General features: G+C 39.9%; 1 protein-coding gene and 2 long non-coding RNA genes across 3 annotated transcripts in view; 2 read left to right on the top strand and 1 right to left on the bottom strand.

The window, feature by feature from the left end:
- The window catches only part of LOC139132468 (uncharacterized), a 179,499-nt gene that overhangs the window by 124,563 nt on the left and 41,776 nt on the right, over positions 1–13,160 (top strand). The window lies entirely within an intron of this gene.
- Positions 6,226–7,320, bottom strand: LOC139132467 (uncharacterized). The gene is made up of 2 exons (XR_011552312.1): positions 6,791–7,320; positions 6,226–6,401 (listed from the first exon to the last, which is right to left on the bottom strand). It is a non-coding gene; the product is annotated as an uncharacterized lncRNA (long non-coding RNA).
- LOC139132932 (uncharacterized) overlaps positions 10,483–13,160 on the top strand; it is a 10,183-nt gene continuing 7,505 nt past the window's right edge. The window contains exons 1-2 of the mRNA XM_070699281.1: positions 10,483–10,673; positions 12,256–12,425. The gene's annotated coding sequence lies outside the window, so the exon portion shown is untranslated. The remainder of the gene's footprint in view (positions 10,674–12,255; positions 12,426–13,160) is intronic.

Raw genomic sequence — 13,160 nt, 5'->3', positions numbered from 1 at the left:
GACAGCGGAGCTAATTAAAAGTGACTGCCCCGGGCCCCCTGAAATGTCAAGTCTGCCCCTAATTTTGATAAATGGGGCAGAAATTGTCCCTTTCAATGAACATGCAGAGAAAGATAGTCTGGACCGTCACCCCTCCTCTCAACCCCGTTAGCCATTTGATGAAGTTGATTATCTCGTCACAAAGTCACAAATTTTCCTTTTGAAGATTGGCATGTACCCGATCTGTCCATTACTGTTCATCGTCGTACACCACGCCCTCTTCGGCGAGTCTCTTCACCCAACGCCGAAAAGGCCGTGGTATCACTGGCCACGTTTAGCGTTCACGCATTGCTGCAAGGCTCTATGATAGTCGAGGAAAAACCTACGAGCCAACCAGATTGCCCGTTACAGAGCTGACCTTACATTACCACACAGCGTTCACTGTCGACGAAGAGCGCGCAATGTGTAAATGTTTAATGTTTTTGGACTCAACCGCTCTATTCACACCAAAAAGACGCCTGGCATTGATAATTATTTTACAAGGAAAAGATGGGTTTCTTTGCACAAGGACCAGCGGTGCGGTGGCAAGTCTGTATGCTACCAGGCATGGCAGGCCGTCCGGCCCATCGTGTTTCACGGGCGTTATATCGAAGGGTATTGCATAACTGGAGCAGCTGGCCCCACGCCTCGCTATGCACTGTGTCCGACCCAGACGTAGAACAACACCGCTGTGTAAAACCGTTGGTCAAAACTATTGATCATAAATTTACTTTACCACAAGTTATGTATAAACGTTTATGTATCGATCTCTTCATTAAGGTTCACACTGAAAGCTTTCTTATCGTGCTGTGGGTATACATGGAGCTAGAAACGTATGAATGGCATATTGCATTATTGATTGGGCCTTTTCATATCCCATTCGAGCTGGTGCTCCGCGATACAAATCACAAATGTACGCTAGGCTCCCGATCGTCTCAACACTGCCGAAATCACAGATCTCGGGAAATTGCGTAGTTGTTCAAGTCCGATTATGTTTCATTAATTCATCACAAAAGTTACGCTTACAACGGAATCAAACCAAGAGAGGTTTAGTTTGTTCCATGGGTTTGCAGTTCAGCGGGGTACGAACACGTATAAGCTTATGCTGGTGACAATTTTCGGACAGAGTATAGTGAATTTCGCCCAAAGCCGTTTCACAAATAACGTGCAGTACGAAATCTTATTACCATACCCTTCGAAACTTTATTGTGTTTATCCTAACACTGTTAACAGGACGGAAGTGGTATTTGGGGGGTCAAAGTTGCCAAATTGTTGACTCCATAGTGAGTGCGTAGTAATCGGACGTCGTATTTGGAATGTGGTATTGATATTTTGAAACTTCAAACCCTCGATTTTCAATTTCGATGTCTTGAGAAAACTGTTTGTAAAAATTTTGTGATAAATTAGTTACGTTCAACCCATGGACGACGCAACTATATTTCGACGTGTATGGTGCTTACATCGGATATGGGCTGTCTCTGTGTGTTGCTTCAGATCGTAAGTTTTATAGCGCCCGAATAGCTTCTACCGAAAAAAAACTAACTATTCAAACGGGACAGCAGCGTCACCTGACTTAATATACGGTATCATGACTTGTTAAACGCTATCAATACGGAGCAAAGTGAGTACAACGAACAGCATGTCTTTGAATGTCCGAACCGAGATCGTCCGAAAATAGTCACACTGAGTGTACGGGGACGACCTTGCAGTGGGACCGGGTAGGGTTCGTTGATGGCCGTAGTCTGTGTACCCCAGGTAGGGCTACGGATCCGCAGCAATGATCTGCTCAGCTGCAATATTCCCCAGGGTTGATGTGTTGAACGCCCAACGCTGGAACCCAGCCAAATTACGAGCTGCGAACGGTACTGCAGCTGTTAACGATAGTCTGCAAAACGATCGGAGGTCTGGGCGCCGGGTTGCATGCCTGCCCTAAGAGATCAATACCACAGTCGTGTGTGTTCAGTTACACGCTCGTCGGTTATCTGTGCCAATACTACGACACCGCCAGCAGACATGCCTGTAGCATGTGTAGCTAGAGCTGAACACACGCAGCCGTTACGGGATCCAGTGGCCTGGGTAGTCTGCTAGATCGATCTATTGCTCTATCGATCCCATACTCGATCTGCCCGACATGTACTGCAACCTAACAGTAACATTCTCGCAGGCCAGAGCAATAATTTCCGCTCCGGTGACCTTCGCAAAAATCAAGCTCTGGCATATTACGCCGGGAAACTGCGGAAGTATGAATGGGGGTTAATTAATTATTCATGAGAACATATCATCAGAATTAGCCAATCACGAATACGTTTTACAAAGTCATGTCGGGTCGTAAGCTCCTCATTGTCTGGTGTGTACACAATCGAGCTTTCAGGGCCTGACATCTAGATCCTCTGGTTCTGTAGCACCTCTTCCGATATATGTTGCATTAAATCCGACAGCTTTCAAAATTTTGACTGTTTTTCTGTCATGATCGAGAGCAACGGCGACACCATGTGAATACTATGGCTTCGTTTCCCTGCTTTAAGGATGACGGTCAGAACATGGTCGACTATGGTTTGACCATTGTCAAACCATGGTCATTGACCATGTTCGACCATGTTTTGACTATCAAGTTGACCATGATCGACCATGAAATGAACACGTTTGTTAAATTGACACCATTGTCAGAACATGGTCAGTGGTGGTCTGCATTATGATAGTCACATCACAGTCAGAATATGGTCAAAAGAAATCGTTGTCGTATCATGGTCAAAACATTGCCAATTAAAGTTCACAACGAACATGGACAGACCATGGTCATTGTGAATAAAGCTGCATTGCAACAGTAATCAGAACATGTCCAGAACATGGTCAATGATTGACAAAACATGGTCAATGATGGTCAGAACATGGTCACCAGAGGAGGCAAAGTTGGTGGTCAGAACATGGTCAATGATGGCCAGAGCAATGGGTAATGATGGTCAGAACATGGTCAATGATGGCCAGAACATGGTCAATGATGGTCAGAACATGGTCACTGATGGTCAGGACACTGGTCAAATTGGTGGCCAGAACATTGTCTATGACGGTCAGAACATGGTCACCGACCAGTGGTCTTGTTTGGATATTGTTGATTGCCAAAACCTGGTCAGTGATTGTCAGAACAGGGTGATGGTCAAAACATGGTCATTGAAGGTGTCTGCATAAATGTCAACATTATACAGCTACAGAAACTGAATGTAAATAATTCATTTCAGTCAATTTAATCATGTGTAACATTGCATTGAGTGCAATTATAGTCAACATTGATAAAACACATATCAAAGATCATATAATGACCCCAACAATTATGCAGGGATATAGTGATAATTAAGGCAGCCTGTGGGTTCCCTCATGCAAAGACCTATTTTTGGACTTAGATTTTGGCAATAAAATGTGAATTTCACCTAAGTGTCACCTGAAAGCTGCTTTTTTGGTGCACTGATCACTTGACTTCAAAAAATGGTATAGAAAAACAAAGACACTTTGACGTCTACACAATTCCGATTATCTGTGGTGAGTGACGGTTCAAACTTTAGTGTTTATACTGACAAAGTCTGTACGTGTATCAGAGTTCGCGTTTACGCAAAAATCGTGCGTATTTACGCATTTAAATTGACTCTCTACGCATTTTTTTCATCATTATGCGTTTTCTATACGCAAAGGATAACACCGAAAGCACTCCCTACGACTGAGCTTAGGCGACAACCAGACGAAATTTGTTGCAACACATTTCTGTCAATCACTCATTTTGTGTGGAAAATTTCGGATTCTCTGGGCGTTGTCTGAAAAATCGGCATCGCAGACCACACGTTATCAAGTTAGGCACGTTATCGTGTCAGCTGTGCCTATGAATTACGTTGCTAATTTTCAGGCGAGCGATAGTTTCTGAAAGTGAGTGATTGACAGAAATGTTGCGACAAATTATATAAATGCCAACCGTGCACGATCATCGCGTAGTTCCCAAATTTTGATCAAGCGCACATGCAGCATGGCGTCGGAGCAGACAAATCTGTTTTAATTTCTTTCAACTTTGCTCTACGAGTCCGTGAAAAAATGATTCATTGGTAGAGCTCGTCGGAATCCCGATAAATTTTGAACACTGCAGAAGTGTCTGGATGGTAACTGGTCGTTCAGGCACCAAGTCATTTCGGCCCAAGTCGTTTCGGCCTCTCAATTTCCGGTCCCAAGTCACTTCGGCACCGCAACCCAAGACGTTTCGGCATCTGTGTTTCGATTTTTTTTCAAACTATTTAGTAATTGACTGATCCGTCATATTCGTAAGCGTGACCTTTGCGTTCTGACCAGTACTTTATGTGCATTTTGTGTGAATTTTGCCGTGCTGTTTCCTCACCGCTTTCAAACTTTTTCCGTGTCGGCGGCTATTGATATCGATAAACTTGTGTCACAGATTTGAAAATGATATGAAGTTTTTTCTTACGGTCTCTTCCCATGTTCTCACAAAGATTAAGCATGTACGTGAATGTTAGTTGACACTATACTTTTTAGTACTTTGATTTGTAACATTACGCTCCAGCACTAGTTCCCACAGGTAGCCTTCAGCGGTGTCGAAACGTCTTGGGTTGCGGTGCCGAAACGACTCGGACTTGGGGCCTGAAATTGGAAGGCCGAAACGTCTTGGGCCGAAACGACTTGGTGCCGAAACGTCCAGAAACCGTCTGCATAAGCTGCCATAACTCTAACTTTTGGGTTGCCCGATGTGATGTGACGGTTGCATGTATACCCTTCGCTGTTACGTTTCAACATTGTTCAAGTTGTTCGTTAAACTGTTTTCATTAAAATAATGTTACATCGTACAATCCGAATATGTAGTGTAGGTTTATTCAACGGCACATTGTATTTTGCTGTCAGTTTTTTCATCAATCGAGTGCGAAAGTGAAATTACGCACTCAAATCCAGCCATTACGCAATTTTAGCAGACTAATGCGTATGCCGTACGCGAGGAGAAAAAAGTCACCGCGAACACTGGTGTATACTTTCACATAGAACTATTAAGACAAACGCACTTTTTAAAATTTGTCCCTCAACTCTTTTTTGACGAAAAATACTCAACAAACCTGACACGCAACCTTAAGCAATGACTACTGACAGGAATAAATGTAATAAATGCTAACATGTACATATTCACTTAAAGCCACAGTAGCTGTAACTTTTGATATTTTCACTATTTTTTGTTTCACATTATGACCTTTTAATTAAAATAAAAATAATTCTGAATCATAGTCACCTATTAACTGACCAATACAGTACATGTGGTCGATTACAACAGCTTGCAAGTGTACAGACTTTTAATAGGAAATCTTGTTCTATTTTGTAAATTTGTTTTTAACAAATTTTTGGAGGTCATTAAAAGGTAAGTCATGTGACTACTGTGCAAATAATTAATGTGTACTGTAGTTGACCATGTTTTCTTTCATCAGGGCTTTTATACAATATATATGCTTTTGTGAAATTATACTTCTTTCAATCAAATAGAATAAGGTACAAAGAGTGTCTTTTGTAGATTGGATCATTCAGAACCTTCTCAAAATATATTTTCTGCACCAACAGATATTCAATGATGTTGACAAAATGCAATAAATCTTCGTTTTAATCAAGAGGACGTGAAAAAAGACCAAAAGCTACAGCTTTACAAAATTATAAACAGAGAATTGTGAATACATTTTGATACATATTTAAAAAGTTGAATTTTGAGAAAAGATTGCATAACAGCCAAAAGACACATGCCTGAAAAAAGCCTAAAAGAGATGTTTATACCTTATCTAATTTCTGTCATGTAGACTACTCGACCAACTCTTAATATTAGGGTTGAGAAATCGAAAACTTTGTATTGGCAGAATACTCAGAGAGCTGAAGCATCATGAAACAATGTACCAAAGAACATTATTATTATATGTAAATTAGTGATGCTTACACCAAAGATACAGCACGCCGCGCTGTAGTGACGGCAAAATTTGTGCATTTGTACCACACTTTCAACATTTTGAAAGTTCGGATATGTACACTGAGTTGTGAAATCAGCTGTGTAAACATGGCTAAAAACATAATTACAGATGGACACCTGAAAAATATTGAGGCAGACTGTAAATCAGCACAGATGTATTTCTGAAATACTAGCTTCATAAGAATAAACAGTAGTAAAAAAATAAACAGAAACAAAACGTGAAGTTCAATTTAGGGTACGATTTATTTTACACGCCAATGTTTTTTTCATGCCACATAAATATGTCTTCATAAAACTTTGACTTGAGAAGGTTCATGTGAAATTAACATTACTGTCAAAGGCAGCGATTTAGCTTCTTTTCTCTGAATTTCTCATCCCTTCACAGTACCAGCAACGAATTCTGAAAAATACGAATGGTTCAGGAAATAGTGTGAGTCTTTACTGTTTGACTGCAATTTGATGAATGAAATCAATAAACATTATTAGTTGAAAATGAGACAATAGTTACTTGAAAAACTAGATCACAGACACCTGGCAACTGCATAAACATTTATAATCATATATTAATAATATTTAAAACGATCTGTAAAAATCTCGCAATTATTTTCCATACCCTATTTTCCAGCATTGTTGTGAATTGAAAGTGAATTCCGTACGAATCATTACTCAACGAAACTTAGTACATGTAATTTAATGGCAATGTGCAGTTGTACGTTTGTTTGTACACAGTCCCTCTGGATAGAGGGACTGTGGTTTGTATAAAGAAGGTCTATGGTTATATCGACTTACCTGCATTTGTGAACGGCTCGCAGACGCTATAGACAGTTCCCGGCTGCAGGTCACTCCGTGCTGCACGTAAGCATACCGGTACAAGTTACTGGGAAAATATAGTCGGCATCTTTACCTGCTTTTCGCGTTCACAAATTTTGAACTCTGTCTGTCCCTGGTACTCTATATACATTTCTGCGAAACTATGATGTATTTCGGCTTGTGATTCCATACAAAGATCGCGAAAATTTCTGCCAGATAAGTCTTGGTCACGAATACCAAGCCAACGGTACAGAAATCTTACTTCGCGCCGTTCAAGCCTCATGACCTTCACGGAAGTGAGATCAATAAATCATTACGCGATTGATAACGTAGTCCCGTTTTTAAACGTTGGAGTTTGACTCTCTATCGGCCCTAATCCAGTACAATTCAAACTCAAAATAGCAATTTATTTATTATATTACATTATGAAAATGGTTATACTAATGATTCGAAATGGTCAAAAGAGTGTACAGTTCTTTCAGCACGAAGATTCAATATCAATGCGCGACCTTAACTTGGTAAACCGTACCTCTGACCTCTGACTAAACATGTCAGCTGCTACCAGCCGGATTCGGCTCACGCTTTGACATTGCGTGTTGGATTTTCATTCGGCTGATCAGCTTAGGATGGAGTGCAATATATATAGCTCTGACGCATAAAACATGGACAAAAACCGTAACCTCAATCCACGTCTTCTGAAGGCGAGATATTGTTGGTGGCATCGATGATCAAGTGACACAGACTGTCTTCTGTATGTACCGTATGCTTTAGCTTCAGGGACTGTGCTTATACTGAACATTGAAAGCATTGACATTTGTGTATGTTTCAACAGTAAAAGGTCCTGTTCTATTGAAATTTTTACGGTACAAATTTGCAGTAACATTATATAAGTCTACGACCTGTCATTGTTACTCATTTTGAAAGAGGTGAACGGACGTACATTGCGTCCGTAACAGCACTAATTCTCCCTTTTATATACACAGAAAAATGTTCCTGTTTTGACAATTTGTTTTGTTTTCGTAAAAATTCAGCTGTTGATCCAACCACGATTTGCAAAACAAGATCGTCGACGATATTAAGAGTTTGATTGATTATTACAGAGACTCTCAAATCTTGTGTACGTAAGCTCAAAACTCAACTCTCAGGTTAGGGACTTGCCTCATGTCTTGTCTGTGGGCATCAGAAACTTAAAGGTGAGGTGTTCGCCAAACTACGGTATATACTTGAAAAACTGATGCTTTTAAAAGCAGCTGAATTGTGCACAACCACAAGTGAAAATCTGCCTGTTCTTGTAAGTTTAAAACTTTGGATTGTCAGTCGTGGGAAAATAAATGAAAAATTCCATTGTTCATTTGGAAAATTATCACTTTTTGTAATCTTGTGAGTGAAGTCATGTGTTTGTGATCAGATCAGCTGCACACATCATGACGCATTGACGGTTTAGGGAAAGATTGTGACCATCAAACATGGTCAAATAATTTACAACGAGGTGATGATGATATGACTGTGTTTCATAGTCACAATCTTTGCCTTGACCATCTAATGACCATGTTTTGACTGTGACCATATGACCAGTCAGTCATCATCAAATCATTGTCAATGTGATGACCATAATATGACCATGTTTCATTGTCGTTATTTTTTTCTTGACCATGTGAAGACCATGTTGTGACAATGAGTAAACGTCAGTTGATGATTGTCAAAACATTGTCAGTTTGGATGACGGTCAGCAGTCATTGTCACTGATGGTCAAAACATCATCGACCATGGTTGACAATGTAATGGCACGTTATGATGGTCACCAGGAAAGCAGGGTACTTCCTTTGCTGGTTGTGTTGGGCCGGGCCCCACTCCCCCAACACAACCAGCAAAGGGAGTGGTAGGGCTACGGATCCGCAGCGAAGCAGATCAACGACCGCCGCCTCGCAACCAGCGTCAGTTGTGTAACATGATTTCACGGGCCAAGCACAGCCACGTGTGAGCTTAGGGAAAGCGGTAAGTCCCCTGGGGTGGTGATGGTTAGGGTTCTTTGTGCAGTTGTTTACTATATTTTTCTCAATTTTATTCATTTTGACCATGATATTTCAAGTACAGATGTCAACTCCAAACCGTCTGACTGCTTACTTTATCAATATCACTACAAGTGATTTTATTAATTTTGACTGTGATATTTGAAGTAAAGCTCTCGACTCCAAACTGTGTGACTGCTTTATTACTACACATCTCTGTAATCTCTCATCTCCAACCTGGATACACATCAATGTAATGGCTCAGCAAACATTGCTAATGGAATGTCTGTATCTGTGGATTATAGATAATTGATTGAGTCAATATCACAGCCATCACACACTGCAGTTAAATTGTTTCACTGCTTGTGGAATGTGCTGTGATGTTGACTAATCAATTAATCTGCAAATACTGACAGCTGATTAACAATGTTTGCAATGTTTGCTGAGCCAGTATTACAGTAGTGTGTGTATATAGGTTGGAGAGGAGATACATGTATTATGGACTTGTGTTGTAATAAAGAAAGCAGTCAGACAGTTTGGAGTCGAAATCTTTATTGAAATATCACAGTCAAAAGTAAGAAAAAATAAAGTAAACAGCTGAACAAAGAACCCCATCCCTCCCCACCCAGGGGACTTATCGTTTTTCCCTTTAGTGTGTGCTCGGAGGTTGCTCAAGCATGGAGATACCTTTTGGTACCTCCATGCCCTGAGCGAGCTGCAGGCCGAATCTGCACTTATACTATGGTTATGAGTGCAGATAGGGCAGCGTGCAGTGCAGCGGACACACGACGAGGTCAAGCTTTCAGTTTTTGACAACTAAAAAATTAAATACTTCAGCAGCTAGTGTAGTAATTTACATGTTCGGAAGAAATCATGGATTATGCACTGTAGTGATGGCGCTGAACAAAATGTTTAGTACTTTGTTTGATTGATAATAACAATAACTTTATTGCAAACAACACACCTTCTAGAAGTGTGTTACTGTTAGAGCCTTCTATTAAGTTACAAAATCATTCGTTACACACATAATTGGGTGAAGCTGCTGCTGGGGAAGATTTTGTGGTGTTAGAAAGATATCTTCCTTCAAAACTAAAAAAGCATTTTATCGCTATCATTATATGAAAAAAGGACATTTCTTGTTGCAACATATGTACGTACCACACTAAATATAATGAAAATCATCTTCTTTAAGAGACTTAAAAATTACAAAATCTTTCTTCACATGGAATTTGGGGTATTACCTTCTCCCAACCTTTATCAGAAATACAAAGTTTTGTTATCAATTTACTAGATCTTTGTTTTGATCCGCATTAAAGTTATCTTCAAGAGGGATGGAGGAATGATGAAAATAAAATTGCTGCTCAAAGGGTTACCCTGTTCTGTTGTAAGAAGGACTGTACATGCTGGGACTCAAATCTACACAATTGCAGTGACTTCTTTGCTAACCAAGTATTTTTGGTAGGGAGGCTACTGGGCTGACCAACGGATGATGTAGGAATGTACATTGTAAGCAACTACATGTATATAGTTTTCTAACTAACAAAACACCTTTGTTTTGGTACTAGATTGTATTCAGCATTCCAGATGAACATCCTGCAAGTTATCTCGCTCATCATTCACCTGGAATAAGAGTGAATTTTCTCGAAATTGAGAGATTTCCAGACACCGGTTGACTTTGCAGAAGAGTGTAATAGGTTGCTGAAGGAACTTCGGTCAAAAAGTACTGAAAGTGGAGAAACCAGTACATCACCTTGCAGTAGTGTGTCCGTATCCAGCAATGAAGAATTATCTGATGAAGAGGATGATATGGATGTGGAGGAAGATTGCCCAAGCATAGAAGGAAATTCCCTAATGTAAGTGTTTTATGTTGTACACATCAATTGGATGTATTGACAAACTTTACAAACTAAACAATATAACCCTGTGTAGACCCAAGTGTTAGGTCGTGACAAGAGTTGCAGAATCACTTCAGTATTCACACCATTATTATAAAAGTCTGTGTTCAAGACTGTACACAAGGCGCTGTGACCACAGACCTGTGATACAATAATGCATGTGTTCACTTCCTTCATCAAATTGACATAATATATTTTACTAAAATTGTACCCTGGTACCGTGCAAATTATGAGTGCTTGGCACAGGAAATTCGACGCTGACACTGGTAACTGACGACACAAAAGGATTTCAGTTCTATGGTTACAGCACTGGCTGCAGTCTGAATTAGGCCTGCCCTTTGACAAAAGGATCAAGTGCTATCTGGAAAACATGCTCCGTAGAGTCACTTTATTACATTGCCATCAAATTCAAGTGGGTTAATGTTTCCTCATGCATGGTATTGTTTATATCATGGTGCATTTGAATTCAGGCTTTGGACTGTATTTTGTGTACCGCCAAGCCGGGCCTAATTCAGATGCATACTTTTACATCCCTTAAAAATGGTCAAATATATTCAGAACAAAAGTAATTTTTCTCAAGGGCTCATTGTACGTAATACTGTCATTGTCCTGAAGCCTGCTTGTTTTTTTACATCTATTTAGCTATAATTTGCAACATGGTGTATTTCAGTGTTTTTTTTTTCATGTTTAACACATGTATTCTGGTAAAACCTGTCTACCAAATCTTTGCTGGCACCTGTAGTCTTTGTAAGCACTGATTTTATTTGCATTTGTTCTTTTCTATCCAATAAGTATTGTTGTATCAGGAATTCTGACCCCAATATGAACATTTGATTGTTATGGTTTATTCTTTTGTCACATTTGATAAATAACATTTTAGGACAGGGGAAACTGTCCGTTAAAACAGCAATGAAATATTGCATCAGAGATTTTTTATGGCAGAAGCAGGATAATCCTTGATTAAGATCCAATGAAAGCATGAGTTTACATCATTGTTCCGAATATGATTGTTGTTTCAAAATATGTTATTACAAACTTGGTGCTCTCATCAGAGGGTGAATCAAAAGTGAGTCCCAGATTGCTGATATTGTCCAAGATATGCAATATTCATTCAATAGGAGGCATCATGGGCCAGTGGCCAGAGCAGTGGACTCACGATCAAAGGATGGTGAGTTCGAGCCCCGGCATAGCTGTGGTGTTGTGTCCTTGAGCAAGGCACTTTATTCCTCATTGCTTCTCCCACCCTGGAGTGATGGGTACCTGGTAGGACAGTGGTTGTAATGTTGTGCGTTTAGCTCTGCTGCACTGATTGGCAGCACATGTGAGCTGTTGTTTGCTCCCCAGGGAGTTGAGTGGTATCATATTAGGTCCAGTGACCAGGGGTATTAATGATTGTAAAGCACCTTGAGCAAATGTACTCGTGGATACGTGCACTATATAAGAACCCATTATTATTATTATTATCTAAACTTTGCAATAGAAACAGATATTAAATATACATGTAGTACAGTAAGTGTTTCTGTATAATCTTTTTATCTAGATCTCATACCCCAAGAAAACCAGGAACAAAGAAACGGAAAAGACTCTGTGAACAAGCTAAAACATTAGTCATACCATCTCTGACGAAGCGACAAAAAGTACAGGAAAAAGTTGCACAAATTGATGAAGAAACAGAAGCAATGAAAAGAAGTATAAGAAATTGTCATATTGGTAGGTAAACTAGAATCACAACTTATCTTGAAAGGACACAGTTGCTTGTACATAATTTACCAATACCAAACATGATATGACAGGGTAGGGTGTACCCCAGTGTCCTAAGTGACCAAGTGGTGGTACTCTATTTTTACTATGGTCACCCCCTTAAAGCCTGGGAATGACCAGATCCCCATTTTCCCTTAGTAACTGTGACCTTTAAAGTGTAAGGAGTATAACCAAGGTTGAAGCTTAATATATTGGTCATGACATCAGAAGGAAGCAAACATCACAGGTAGTTGTAGCCCAGAGTTCCATAGATAAAGTTAGAGATGCTGCATTTGTATTAGGATGTGAATGTATAGCCTCTAACTGCCGACATTGGGCCCCTTATGAACAGAACAAGCAAGCACTCTGTAATTTGGTGTACACTGTTCTCAACTGCTGAACATTACTTAAAATAAATACACAAGTAAATAAACTAAGTGTGTAAATGTTTAACGCGAAGAAGGTAACTATGTTTTTGATCTTTGTTTTATTTCATGTGCTGGTCTGCAGTTGAGAGCAGCACACAGCATATTGCAGTATGCTTGCTTATTTTGTCGATACAGGGCTCCATGGCCTATGGAACCCAGGACTAAGTTAGTTGGTGATATCAAGGGGTAAACAGAATTAAGCAATTGGGTGATTGCTGAGGATTTTTCAGTTTTGGAAAGTATAAGGGAAAAATCATTTTATCGTTGCAGTCCTTTG

The sequence above is a fragment of the Ptychodera flava genome, chromosome 5, assembly GCF_041260155.1.
Source record: "Ptychodera flava strain L36383 chromosome 5, AS_Pfla_20210202, whole genome shotgun sequence".
Taxonomy (NCBI): Eukaryota; Metazoa; Hemichordata; class Enteropneusta; family Ptychoderidae; genus Ptychodera; species Ptychodera flava.
The sequence above is the reverse complement of the archived record's forward strand: the minus strand, read 5'-3'. Positions and strand labels throughout refer to the sequence as shown.